Consider the following 13,037-nt stretch of genomic DNA (forward strand, 5'->3'; position numbering starts at 1 on the left):
TGGTTTCTCATAGTTAATATTTAATATTGTATGAAAACTTAGGCTAGTGGCCATAAAATAGGCTTGGATGCTTTGAATTGTTGGGCTTGGTGAGTTAAATGTGTATATGTATATCATGTATGATAAGTATGATAAGGATTGATGATGATTATGAGTGGCGACAATGATATGTTACTGAATAATGAATTTGTGTTGTTTTGATTATGAATTTTTGGGTTGGAATTGATAAAATTAGGTATTGGTATGTTGTGGAAGGTATGAAAAGGATATGGATATGGTTTGAATACCAATGTTGTTGTTTTGGGATTTGAAACATTGGTTTGAATTGAGAATTTGGTAAAATTAGATGTTTGGTGCTTTTTGGTAAAAATAGATCTTTAATTAACTTCAATGGACCATAACTTGAGCCTCGGATTTTGGATGTGAGTGAATTTTATTTTAAAGTGAACATCATTTTAAGAGATTTAAACCAGTTTAAATATTGTGAAAATTCGAGTTTTGTAGAGGATGTTATGGACATCGGAAGTTAGGTATAGAAAATTGAACTTTTATAAATTGCAGAAAACTAGGATTTCTGGTGTGCGTGCGTACGCACGCTATCATGTGCACGCACTGACCAGAGTGAGTGGTTAAGCTCGTGCGTTAACCTCTAACTATGAAGGAAAGTCAAGTGGATATAATCAACTTGAGTCCACAAGTCCTAGTCAAAGCATAGTGAAAGACTAGCTTTAATGGCATTTAAGTCAATTAGCAACTTCCAATTATCAATCAACAAAAGAGTTTGATAACTAAAGAGTCTCCAATTACTCAAACCAAGTCAAAAGGAGAAAAATCTAACTCATAACTAAAAGAGATATTTCGTCAAATACATAGAGGACAATAAAAGTAAACATAATAAATTGCAAGAATTAAAGGAAGCTATAACTAATCAAAGTAAGAACTCAACAATAGAAATTAAGGCAAACATCAAAAGACATGGAAATCATAAATTGCATTAAAAAGAAATAGAAATCAATAAGAGAGTTTATAAACTAAAATTGACAAAATAAAGGAATTAATAAGAGAAGTAAAATACTAGAACAAATAAAAAGAAGAAGGAAAATTAAAGCAAAGGAAGAATGAGAAAGAGATCTAGATCTAAAAAGGAGTAAAGTAAGAACCCTAATCTAGAGAGAGGAGAGAGCCTCTCTCTCTAGAAAACTATATCTAAACTATGATGAAAACTAAAATGTAACTACTTGGTTCATCCCTCTTCAATCCTTGGGTTCAATAGTATCAGAAATGAGTTGGATTGGGTCCAAAATGCTTCAAAAATCACTTGCCACGAGTTGCCTTAAGTGGGTCACGCTGATCCTCACGACGTGCACGCATCATCAAATGCAAGGCAACTATAGAAAATTTTATATCATTTTGAAGCCCCGAATGTTAGCTTTTCAACGCAACTGGAACCGCCTCATTTGAATTTCTGTAGCTCAAGTTATGATCATTTTAGTACGAATAGGTCAGGATTGACAGCTTTGCAATTCCTTTATTTTTTCATGAGTTCTCCATTTTTACATACTTTTTCTTCATTCCCTTAATCTAATCTTTGCCTTCTAAACCTGAAATCACTTAACAAACATATCACGGCATCGAATGGAATTAAAGTGAATTAAATCTAGCTATTTTAAGGCCTAAAAAGCATGTTTTCACACTTAAGCACACATTTAGGGAGAATTACAAAACCATGCTATTTCATTGAATAAATGTGAGAAAAGTTGATAAAATCCCCTAAATTAAGTACAAGATAAACCACAAAATTGGGGTTTATCAGCACACCCTGAGGATTTGCAAGTTGTGTGTACGCACAACATGATGCGTATGCACAATGTCCTGTTTTACACTAAATCTCTGTTTTCACTGTTTGACATTCTCGACAAGCTTAAACCTCCAAAACAACTATTTTGATGAAATTTCACAATTTTTGTACTTTCAGCCATTCTTCTAATTTTCCAAACCTCTTTCACACTTGTTTAAGGTCCGTTAGTGAGCCTTTAAGCCTTAGAATGACGATGAGGCTCTTAAATAAGTTGAGGAGACATTTGGAAGGATTTTGCAAAGTGTTAGCTGAATTAATGAAGTGTTGCTAACGTTGAATGAGGATGATGGAAGTAATGATAATTTGTAATTAAATGAGATATAATTGACCGGGCAAGAGGCGGCGGCGTTGTCCACTCGCTCTGGGTATAAGTTGAGACTCCTGGTAAGATGCAGTAGTGCTATCCACTTGCTCCAGATCAGTGATTGTGACGCGTGAGTTGATGAAGGCTCTTATGAGAAAGAATTATGATATCATAAAGGGATGATGAATGAGTTTAATCAAGATATGATGAGAATGAGTATGATAAAGAAAGGTGAGGATAATTGATGATGAATATGTCTATAATTTCTCTCTAGTTGTGCTGTGATAGGACATGTATTTTCTCTAATGGTGACAGGACACATATTCCCTCTAATGGTGACTCCCTCTAACGGTTAGCCGATGTGCTGAAATGGTTGTGTGCAACAGAGAGACGAGCTCCAGGTTAGTTACTGCATGTGCCGGGTTTTGGCAAAATAACTGACACATGAGCTCACGGCCAGTAGAACAGCCATGCATCATGTGCATTTGTATGATTTGTTTGAGTGTGCATTGTTTTGGTTTGCCTAATTGCTTATATGTGATTATCTGCTATCTGAGCTATTTGCTGTAACTGCTATCAATACTTGTATTTTTCTTGTCTGTTTTGTATGTATTTATAACTGAGAGATCTCTCATGCTGGCGGAGGTGATGCTGAGGGTTGTTCTTCTGATGATTCGGAAGGTTGGAGAAAACAGAAAGTGAAATATTGGGCTGAAGTTAGATTAGAATTTGAATACTTTAGAGAGTTTTACCAAATTTCTAGTTTAGTTGGATCTTAAGTTATATCTGAATGTCGAATTTCTAGGAATGCCTCTGGCTTTCCGGGATCTTTTATGTTAACTATTCGGGCACCTTTACCATGCTAAGAACCTCAGTTCTCATTCTATATATGTATTGTTGTTTTTCATATGCAAGTCGAGAGGCACTTCGTTGAGCATTCTAAAGACTCTTGGAAGCGAAGAACTATTTTGGGGACTTAATGTTTGTATTTTGTTTATGCATATATATGTATATAGATTCTCTGCCTTATATATTTTTTATGTTGTCCCTCTTAGAGGTTGACTTAGAGAAACAGGTGTTTGTCTTGCGTTTGATGAGTTTGAAAGATATTCGGTGAGTACTCCTTTTGATCCAAGTATTAAATTAGTACCCAATACAGGTTCGTTTGTTTCACAAAATGAGTATGCAAAAATAATTGGATGCTTAATGCATGATATGACCGGTACTAGACCAGATATAGCATATGATGTATGTCGCTTAAGTTGGTATACAAGCAATCCAAGTAAAGACCATTGGCATGCTGTCCAAAGAATATTAAAATATTTGAAAAGAACAATAAACTATACTTTGTTGTATAGTGGTGAACCTTCTGTTTTAGAAGGATATATAAATGCCAGTTGGATAAGCTATACAGAGGATCATGCATCAACAAGTGGTTGGATCTTTACCCTTAGTGGCGGTGCTATTTCTTGGGGATCCAAGAAACAAACTTGCATAACGGACTCTACCATGGCTGCAGAATTTGTTGCTTTGGCAGCAGCAAGCAAGGAAGCTGAATGTCATAGAGATTTATTACATGAAATTTTAGTTTGGCCAAAATCAATGGCACCAATCTCTATACATTGTGATAGCCAAGCAACATTATCAAAGGCTTATAGCTGATGAGCAGATAATTTATACGCTTTTGCATTGCTTTTAAGTAGTTTTCAGCATGTTTTAATTACTTTTTAGTATATTTTTATTAATTTTTATTCAAAATTCACATTTCTGGACTTTACTATGAGTTTGTGTGTTTCTCTGTGATTTCAGGTATTTTCTGGCTGAAATTGAGGGACCTGAGCAAAAATCTGATTCAGAGGCTGAAAAAGGACTGCAGATGCTGTTGGATTCTGACCTCCCTGCACTCAAAATATATTTTCTGGAGCAACAGAAGACCAATTGGCACACTCTCAATTGCGTTAGAAAGTAGACATCCAGGGCTTTCCAGCAATATATAATAGTCCATACTTTGCCCAAGTTTTGACGACGTAAATTGGTGTTTAACGCCAAGTCTTTACCCTATTATGGCGTTAAACGCCAGAAACAGGTTGCAAACCAGAGTTAAACGCCAAAAATAGGCTACAACCTGGTATTTAACTCCAAGAGAAGCCTCTACACGTGTAAAGCTCAATGCTCAGCCCAAGCACACACCAAGTGGGCCCCGGAAGTGGATTTTTGTACTATCTGCACTTAGTTATTTATTTTCTGTAACCCTAGCTACTAGTTTAGTATAAAAACAACTTTTAGAGACTTACTATGGACCTCATGACATTTTTACACGTTTCATATTGTATTTCTAATGGCATGAGTCTCTAAACCCCATGGTTGGGGGTGAGGAGCTCTACTGTGTTTCGATGAATTAATGCAATTACTACTGTTTTTTCATTCAATCACGCTTGTTTCTATTCTAAGATATTCACTCGCACTTCATTCTGATGAATATGATGATCCGTGACACTCATCATCATTCTCACCTATGAACGCGTGCTTGACAACCACCTCCATTCTACCTGCAATAGCTTGAGTGTGTGTCTCTTAGCCTCCTGGTTCATGATCAGAGTCTTCGTGGTATAGGCTAGAATTATTGGCGGCCATTCCTGAGATCCGAAAAGTCTAAACCTTGTCTGTGGTATTCCGAGTAGGATCTGGAAAGGGATGACTGTGACGAGTTTCAAACTCACGAGTGTTGGGCGTAGTGACAGACGCAAAATAATCAATGGATTCTATTCCAACATGAGTGAGAAGCAACAGATGATTAGCCGTGCGGTGACAGCGCATTTGGACCATTTTCACTGAGAGGATGGATTGTAGCCATTGACAACGGTGATCCACCAACATACAGCTTGCCATGGAAAGAGCCTTGCGTGTGTGAAGAAGAAGACAGTAGAAAAGCAGAGATTCGGAAGAAAGAGCATCTCCAAATCCTCAATCTGTTCTCCATTACTGCATAACAAGTATTATTTAATTTATGCTATTTACTCCTCAAAAACCCAATCACTTTTATTACTAATTTCCTGACTAAGAATTACAAAATAATCATAGCTTGCTTCAAGCCAACAATCTCCGTGGGATCGACCCTTACTCATGTAAGGTATTACTTGGACGACCCAGTGCACTTGCTGGTTAGTGGTACGAGTTGTGAAAAGTGTAATTCACAATTCGTGCACCAAGTTTTTAGTGCCGTTGTCGGAGATTGTTTGAGTTTGAACAACTAATGGTTTATTTTGTTGCTTAGACTAGGAATAATTTATTTTTGTTGGTTTAGAGTCACTAGAATTGCATCTGCTATTTTCCTTTCAAAAATACTATTTTTCTTTATTAATTTTTAATTTTTCTTTGAGTCTTCCGTTTGAGTTTGGATTCATATTTTAAGTTTGGTGTTAATTGCATGTTTTTATTTTCCTTTAAATTTTCGAAACTTGTGTTCATTGTTCTTTCTTGATCTTCAAGTTGTTCATGCTATTTTTCTTGTTTGATCTTTAGTTTTTCCTGTTATGTGTCTTTTCTTGTTTTTCTTGTGCGTTTTCAAATTATCAGTATTCAAAAAAAAATTTTATATACATTGAATACTTTTTTTTAAAAAAAAAAACACGTTAAATTTATAGCTTAATTGGCTAGAGCGTTGTGCTTATGTTCTTTGTAATTGGGTATTTTCCTTTCAAAACTTTTTCAAAAATAATTTTTTTTATTAAATCTTGTGTCAAACTTTTAAGTTTGGTGTTCTCTTGTTATTTTTCTTTAATTTTCGAAAATTTATTTTTAGTTTTCTACAAGTTTTAAGTTTGGTGTTCTTTTTTTTTTATGTTCTTGAGTCTTTGAATTTTATTCTTGTTGTTCCTGTGGGTCTTCAAGGTGTTCTTGAGTCTTCTTTATATTTTGATCTTAAAATTTTTAAGTTTGGTGTTCCTTGGTGTTTTTCTTCCAAAATTTTCGAAAAACAAGGAGCATTAGATCTAAAAATTTTAAGTCTTGTGTCTTTTGTGTGTTCTTCTCTTTCTTCATAAAATAATAAAAATATATATATATATATATATATATATATATATATATATATATATATATATATATCCTTTCCTTTAATTGCTCATAATTTTCGAATTCATTAGGTTGATTTGGTCAAAATTTTTAAAATCATATCTTTTTCAAAATCTTATCTTATCTTTTCCAATCTCAAATTTTAAAATCATACCTTTTTCAAATCTTTTTAATTAATTACTTATTTTAATTTTCAATTTCCTTTTTATCTATTTTTCTAATTTTTGAAATTATAGTTAATTTTTTTATTTTATTTTATTTTATTTTTCTTTTAATTTTTGGTATTCAAAAATAAATAAATAAATAAATTTTTTTTACAATCTATATTATCTCCCTTTCCCCATCATGGATCTAAGTGGAAATGAACAGTCCATAAGGACTTTGGGGTCATATGGTAATCCCACTACTGCTGCATATGGGAGTAGTATCTGTATACCTCCCATCAAAGCAGCCAGTTTTGAGCTAAATTCTCAGCTCATTGTCATGGTGCAGTAAAACTGCTAGTATTTCGGTCTTCCACAGGAAGAACCTACTGAGTTTCTGGCACAGTTCTTGCAAATTGCTGACACAGTACGTGACAAGGAAGTAGATCAGGATGTGTACAGATTATTACTGTTTCCATTTGCTGTAAAAGATCAAGCTAATAGGTGGTTAAATAACCAACCTACAGCAAGCATAAGAACATGGAAGCAGTTATCAGACAAATTCATGAATCAATATTTCCCTCCAAAAAGGATGACATAGCTAAGACTGGACATCCAAGGCTTTAAACAAGAGGATGATGAATCCCTTTATAACGCCTGGGAGAGGTACAGAGGGATGCTAAGGAAATGCCCCTCTAAAATATTTTCAGAGTGGGTACAACTAGACATCTTCTACTATGGGCTTACAGAAAAAGTTCGGATATCTCTAGACCACTCAGCTGGTAGATCTATACACATGAGAAAGACTATTGAAGAGGCTCAAGAGCTTATTGATGTAGTTGCTAGAAATCAGCATCTATACATAAGTAATGAGTCCTCCATGAAAGAAGAAGCTAAGGCAGTATCAACTGACTTTAATCCTCAGGAGCAAGTTGCTGAACTCAATCAGCAACTATCTTCTATAACAAGGCAGTTGGCAGAATTAAGGAGATGCTACAAGAAACCAAAATTGCTAACAAGGATATGGAATCCCAATTGAATCAGACAAAATAGCAGTTATCAAAACAGATAACAGAAGAGTGTCAAGCTGTTCAATTAAGGAGTAGAAAACATTAAATACATCAACTCAAAGTAGCAGAAAGCCAAGGAAAGAATAACTGACAGAGGATGAGCAGAATGCTACCCAAAATCCCTCTAAGGACAGTAAGAGCCCAGAGAGGAATGATTCTGGCGTTCAAACGCCAGAAAAGGGTGAAAAATTGGCGTCAAACGCCAATTCTATGTTCACTTCTGGCGTTCAAACGCCAGAACATGGTAGGAATCTGGCATTAAACACCAGTCCAGCACCCACTCCTGGCGTTCAAATGCCAGTAAGGGATCAGACACCTGCAAGTGCTGATAATAACTCCCTCAAGAAGGCTTCTCAGCCTGCTTCTGTAGAAAATAAACCTGCAGCAGCCAAGGTTAAAGAATATAAAGCCAAAATACCTTATCCTCAGAAACTCTGCCAAGCGGAACAGGATAAACAACTTTCCCGCTTTGCAGACTATCTCAGGACTCTTGAAATAAAGATTCTGTTTGCAGAAGTACTTGAGCAAATACCCTCTTATGCTAAGTTCATGAAAGAAATCTTAAGCCATAAGAAGGATTGGAGAGAAACTGAAAAAGTTTTTCTTACTAAGGAATGCAGTGCAGTTATTCTGAAAAGCTTACCAGAGAAGCTTAAAGATCCCGGAAGCTTTATGATACCATGCACATTAGAGGGAATTTGTACCAAGACAACTTTATGTGATCTTGGGGCAAGTATCAACCTAATCCCTGCATCCACTATCAGAAAGCTTGGTTTGAATGAAGAGATCAAACCAACCCGGATTTGTCTTCAACTTGCTGATGGCTCCATAAAATACCCATCAGGTATAATTGAAGACATGATTGTCAAGGTTGGGCCATTTTCCTTTCCCACTAACTTTGTAGTTCTGGAAATGGAGGAGCACAAGAGTGCAACTCTCATTCTAGGAAGACCTTTCCTAGCAACTGGACAAACTCTCATTGATGTTCAAAAAGGAGAAGTGACCCTGAGAGTCAATGAGGATGAGTTTAAGTTGAATGCTGTCAAAGCTATGCAGCATCCAGACACACCGAAGGACTGCATGAGAGTTGATATTATCAACTCTTTGCTAGAGGAAGTCAATATGACTGAGAGTCTCGAATCAGAGCTAGAGGACATCTTTAAAGATGTTCAGCCTGAGCTAGAGGAATCAGAGGAAATAGAAGAACCTTTGAAAACACCTCAGGAGCAGGAAAAGCCTCCCAAGCCCGAGCTCAAACCACTACCACCATCCCTGAAATATGCATTTCTGGGAGAAGACAACACTTTTCCTATGATCATAAGCTCTACCTTGAAGCCACAAGAAGAGGAAGCACTGATTCAAGTGCTAAGGACACACAAGGCAGCTCTTGGGTGGTACATAAGTGATCTTAAGGGCATTAGCCTAGCCAGATGCATGCACAAAATCCTCTTGGAGGATAATGCTAAGCCAATGGTTCAACCACAAAGGCGGCTGAATCCAGCCATGAAGGAAGTGGTGCAGAAAGAGGTCAGTAAACTACTAGAGGCTGGGATTATTTATCCTATTTCTGATAGCCCCTGGTTGAGCCCTGTCCAAGTCTTCCCTAAGAAGGGAGACATGAGAGTAGTTCATAATGGAAAGAATGAACTGGTTCCTACAAGAACAGTTACAGGGTGGCTCATGTGTATTGACTACAGAAGACTCAATACAGCCACCAGAAAGGATCATTTTTCTTTACCATTCATAGACCAGATGCTAGAAAGACTAATAGGTCATGATTATTACTGCTTTTTGGATGGCTATTCAGGCTACAACCAAATTGCAGTAGATCCCCAGGATCAAGAGAAAACAGCATTCACATGTCCATCTGGAGTATTTGCCTACAGAAGGATGCCATTTGGGCTGTGTAATGCACCTGCAACCTTTCAGAGATGCATGCTCTCTATTTTCTCTGATATGGTGGAAAATTTTCTGGAAGTCTTCATGGATGACTTCTCGGTATATGGAGACTCATTCAGCTCCTGTCTTGGTCACCTGACACTTGTTCTGAAAAGGTGCCAAGAGACTAACCTGGTTTTAAACTGGGAAAAATGTCACTTTATGGTGACTGAAGGGATAGTCCTTGGGCACAAAATTTCAAACAAGGGAATAGAGGTGGATCAAGCTAAAGTGGAAGTAATTGAAAAATTACCACCAGCTGCCAATGTTAAGGCAATCAGAAGCTTTCTGGGGCATGCAGGATTCTATAGGAGGTTTATAAAGGATTTTTCAAAAATTACAAAACCTCTGAGCAATCTGCTAGCTGCTGACACGCCATTTGTGTTTAACACAGAGTGTCTGCAGGCGTTTGAAACTCTGAAAGCTAAGCTGGTCACAGCACCAATTATTTCTGCACCAGACTGGACATTACTATTCGAACTAATGTGTGATGCCAGTGACCATGCCATTGGTGCAGTACTGGGACAGAGGCATAACAAGCTTCTGCATGTCATTTATTATGCTAGCCGCATTTTAAATGATGCCCAGAAAAATTACACAACCACAGAAAAAGAATTTCTTGCAGTGGTTTATGCCATTGACAAGTTTAGATCGTACTTAGTAGGATCCAAAGTGATTGTGTAAACTGACCATGCTGCTCTTAAATATCTACTCACAAAGCAGGATTCAAAACCCAGGCTCATAAGATGGGTGTTGCTTCTGCAAGAGTTTGATATAGAAATAAGAGACAGAAAAGGGACAGAGAACCAAGTGGCTGATCATCTGTCCCGGATAGAACCAGTAGAAGGGGCGTCCTTTCCCTCTATTGAGATCTCTAAAACCTTTTCGGATGAGTAATTGTTTGCCATTTAGAAAACACCATGGTTTGCAGACATTGCAAACTATAAAGCTGCAAGATTCATACCCAAGGAGTACAGCAGGCAACAAAAGAAAAAATTAATTACTGATGCAAAGTACTACCTGTGGGATGAACCATATCTCTTTAAGAGATGCGCAGACGGGATAATCCGTAGGTGTGTGCCTAGAGAAGAAGCACAGAAGATCCTATGGCATTATCATGGATCACAATAGGGAGGACATTTCGGTGGTGAGCGAACAGCCACAAAAGTCCTCCAATGTGGCTTCTACTGGCCCACTCTCTATAAAGACTCCCGAGAGTTTGTGCGTAAATGTGACAGCTGCCAGAGAGCTGGTAATCTGCCTCGTAGTTACGCCATGCCTCAGCAAGGGATCTTAGAGATTGAGTTCTTTGACGTATGGGGTATTGACTTCATGGGGCCTTTCCCACCATCATACTCAAACACTTATATTTTGGTGGCAGTTGACTATGTATCCAAATGGGTAGAGGCCATTGCAACACCCACCAATGATACTAAGACAGTGCTGAAGTTCCTCCAGAAACATATCTTCAGTAGGTTTGGTGTCCCTAGAGCACTAATTAGTGATGGGGGCACTCACTTCTGCAACAAACAGCTTTACTCTGCAATGGTCCGATATGGAATTAGCCACAAGGTGGCAACTCCATATCAACCATAAACAAATGGGCAAGCTGAAGTCTCTAATAGAGAACTAAAAAGAATCCTAGAACGGACTGTAAGTACTCGTAGAAGGATTGAGCAAGAAGCTTGGATGACGCTCTGTGGGCATACAGAACAGCATTCAAGACTCCTATAGGGACCTCTCCATACCAGCTTGTGTATGGTAACGCCTGTCATCTACCCGTGGAACTGGAGCATAAGGCCTACTGGGCAACCAGGTTCCTAAACTTTGATGCCAAATTAGCTGGAGAAAAAAGATTGCTCCAGCTGACTGAGCTAGAGGAATTCAGACTCACTGCTTTCGAAAATGCCAAGCTTTACAAAGAGAAAGCAAAAAGGTGGCATGATAGAAAGCTGTCATCTAGAGTCTTTGAACCAGGACAGAAGGTTCTGCTGTTTAACTCTAGGCTCAGATTATTCCCCGGGAAACTAAAATCCTGGTGGAGGGAACCATATGTGATCACAAGTGTGTCACCATATGGCTTTGTGGAGCTTCAAGACATTGATTCTAATAAGAAGTTCATTGTTAATGGACAGAGAATCAAGCATTATCTTGAAGGCAATGTCGAGCAAGAGTGCTCAAAGCTGAGGCTAGATTAAAAGCTCAGCAAGGTCTAGCTAAAGACAATAAAGAAGCGCTTGCTGGGAGGCAACCCAGCCATTAGCAGGGCTTATTTGTTATTTAAATAATAATTATACGAGTTTAATATAAATAATCTTCAATGTAGAGTATCAATTGCATAAGTTCACAGAGTTACAGAGGGATTCAGAGTATAAAACAGGTAAAAGGAGCTCACTGGCAAGAAAACGCCAGTAAGAGATACATTTGGGCGTTAAACACCCAAAAGAAGCTTCTACTGGTCGTTTAACACCAGTAATTATACCTTTTTGGGCGTTTAACGCCAAACATACAGCATCCTGGGTGTTCAGAAAAACACCCAGTGAAAAAAGATTTCTGGCGTTTAACGCCAGCCAGAAGCAACAGCTGGGTGTTAAACGCCCAAAAGAGGCTACAGATGGGCGTTAAACGCCCAAAACAAGCAGCAGTTGGGCGTTTAACGCCAGGATTGTGGAGGGGAGGAAGTTTTGTTTTTCAACTCAATTTTTTCAAATTTTCATGATTTCATCCATAATTTCTTGCATAAACATGTTACATATCATCATATTTCAATTTCAATTTCAATATATATATATATATATATATATATATATATATATTTAAAATCTTTCTTCATTCTCCATCAACTTCTTTTCAAATCTTTTCCAAATCATCATACTATCTTTTCAAAAATTAGATTTAATTTTTTCAAATCTCTCTCTCATCTTTTTAATTTTAAAACTACATCTTTTGCATATCATAATTGTCTTTTTACAGATCATATCTTCTAGCATATCGTTTTCAAAATTTTCGAACCCACCCCCTCTTTAAATTCACATTCGGCCGTCCCCCTCTCCTCCACAAGTCGAATCTGTCTCTCCTTCTCTTCCTCCATTTTCCTTTCTTTTGCTTGAGGACAAGCAAACCTCTAAGTTTGGTGTGCTTTCCGTGATCACTGAGCTAAGACTCACTAAGATCATGGCTCCTAAAGGAAAACAAACCACTTCAAGAGGCAAGAAAGAGAATATTCCAAAATCACTTTGGAATCAAGAGAGGTTTTTAACCAAAGAACATGCAGACCATTACTACAGAATAATGGGTCTAAGATCAGTGATCCCGGAAGTTAAATTTGATCTGAAAGAAGACGAATATCCGGAGATCCAAGAGCAGATTCGAAAAAGAGGCTGGGAAATTCTGGCTAATTCTGAGACAAAGGTGGGTACAAATATGGTTCAGGAATTCTATGCAAATTTGTGGCAAACAGATAAGTAGAGATTAACTGGAGCCACTTTCTATACCTTTCGAACCTTGGTTAGAGGGAAGATTATGTACTTCCACCAGGACAGAATAAGAGAGGTATTCAAGCTGCCTCAACTACAAGATGATCCAGAATCCTTTAATAGGAGAATGGTGAAATTTGATAAGTGCTTAGACCAAGTTCTAGAGGACATATG

This window comes from Arachis hypogaea, chromosome 14, assembly GCF_003086295.3.
Source record: "Arachis hypogaea cultivar Tifrunner chromosome 14, arahy.Tifrunner.gnm2.J5K5, whole genome shotgun sequence".
NCBI lineage: Eukaryota > Viridiplantae > Streptophyta > Magnoliopsida > Fabales > Fabaceae > Arachis > Arachis hypogaea.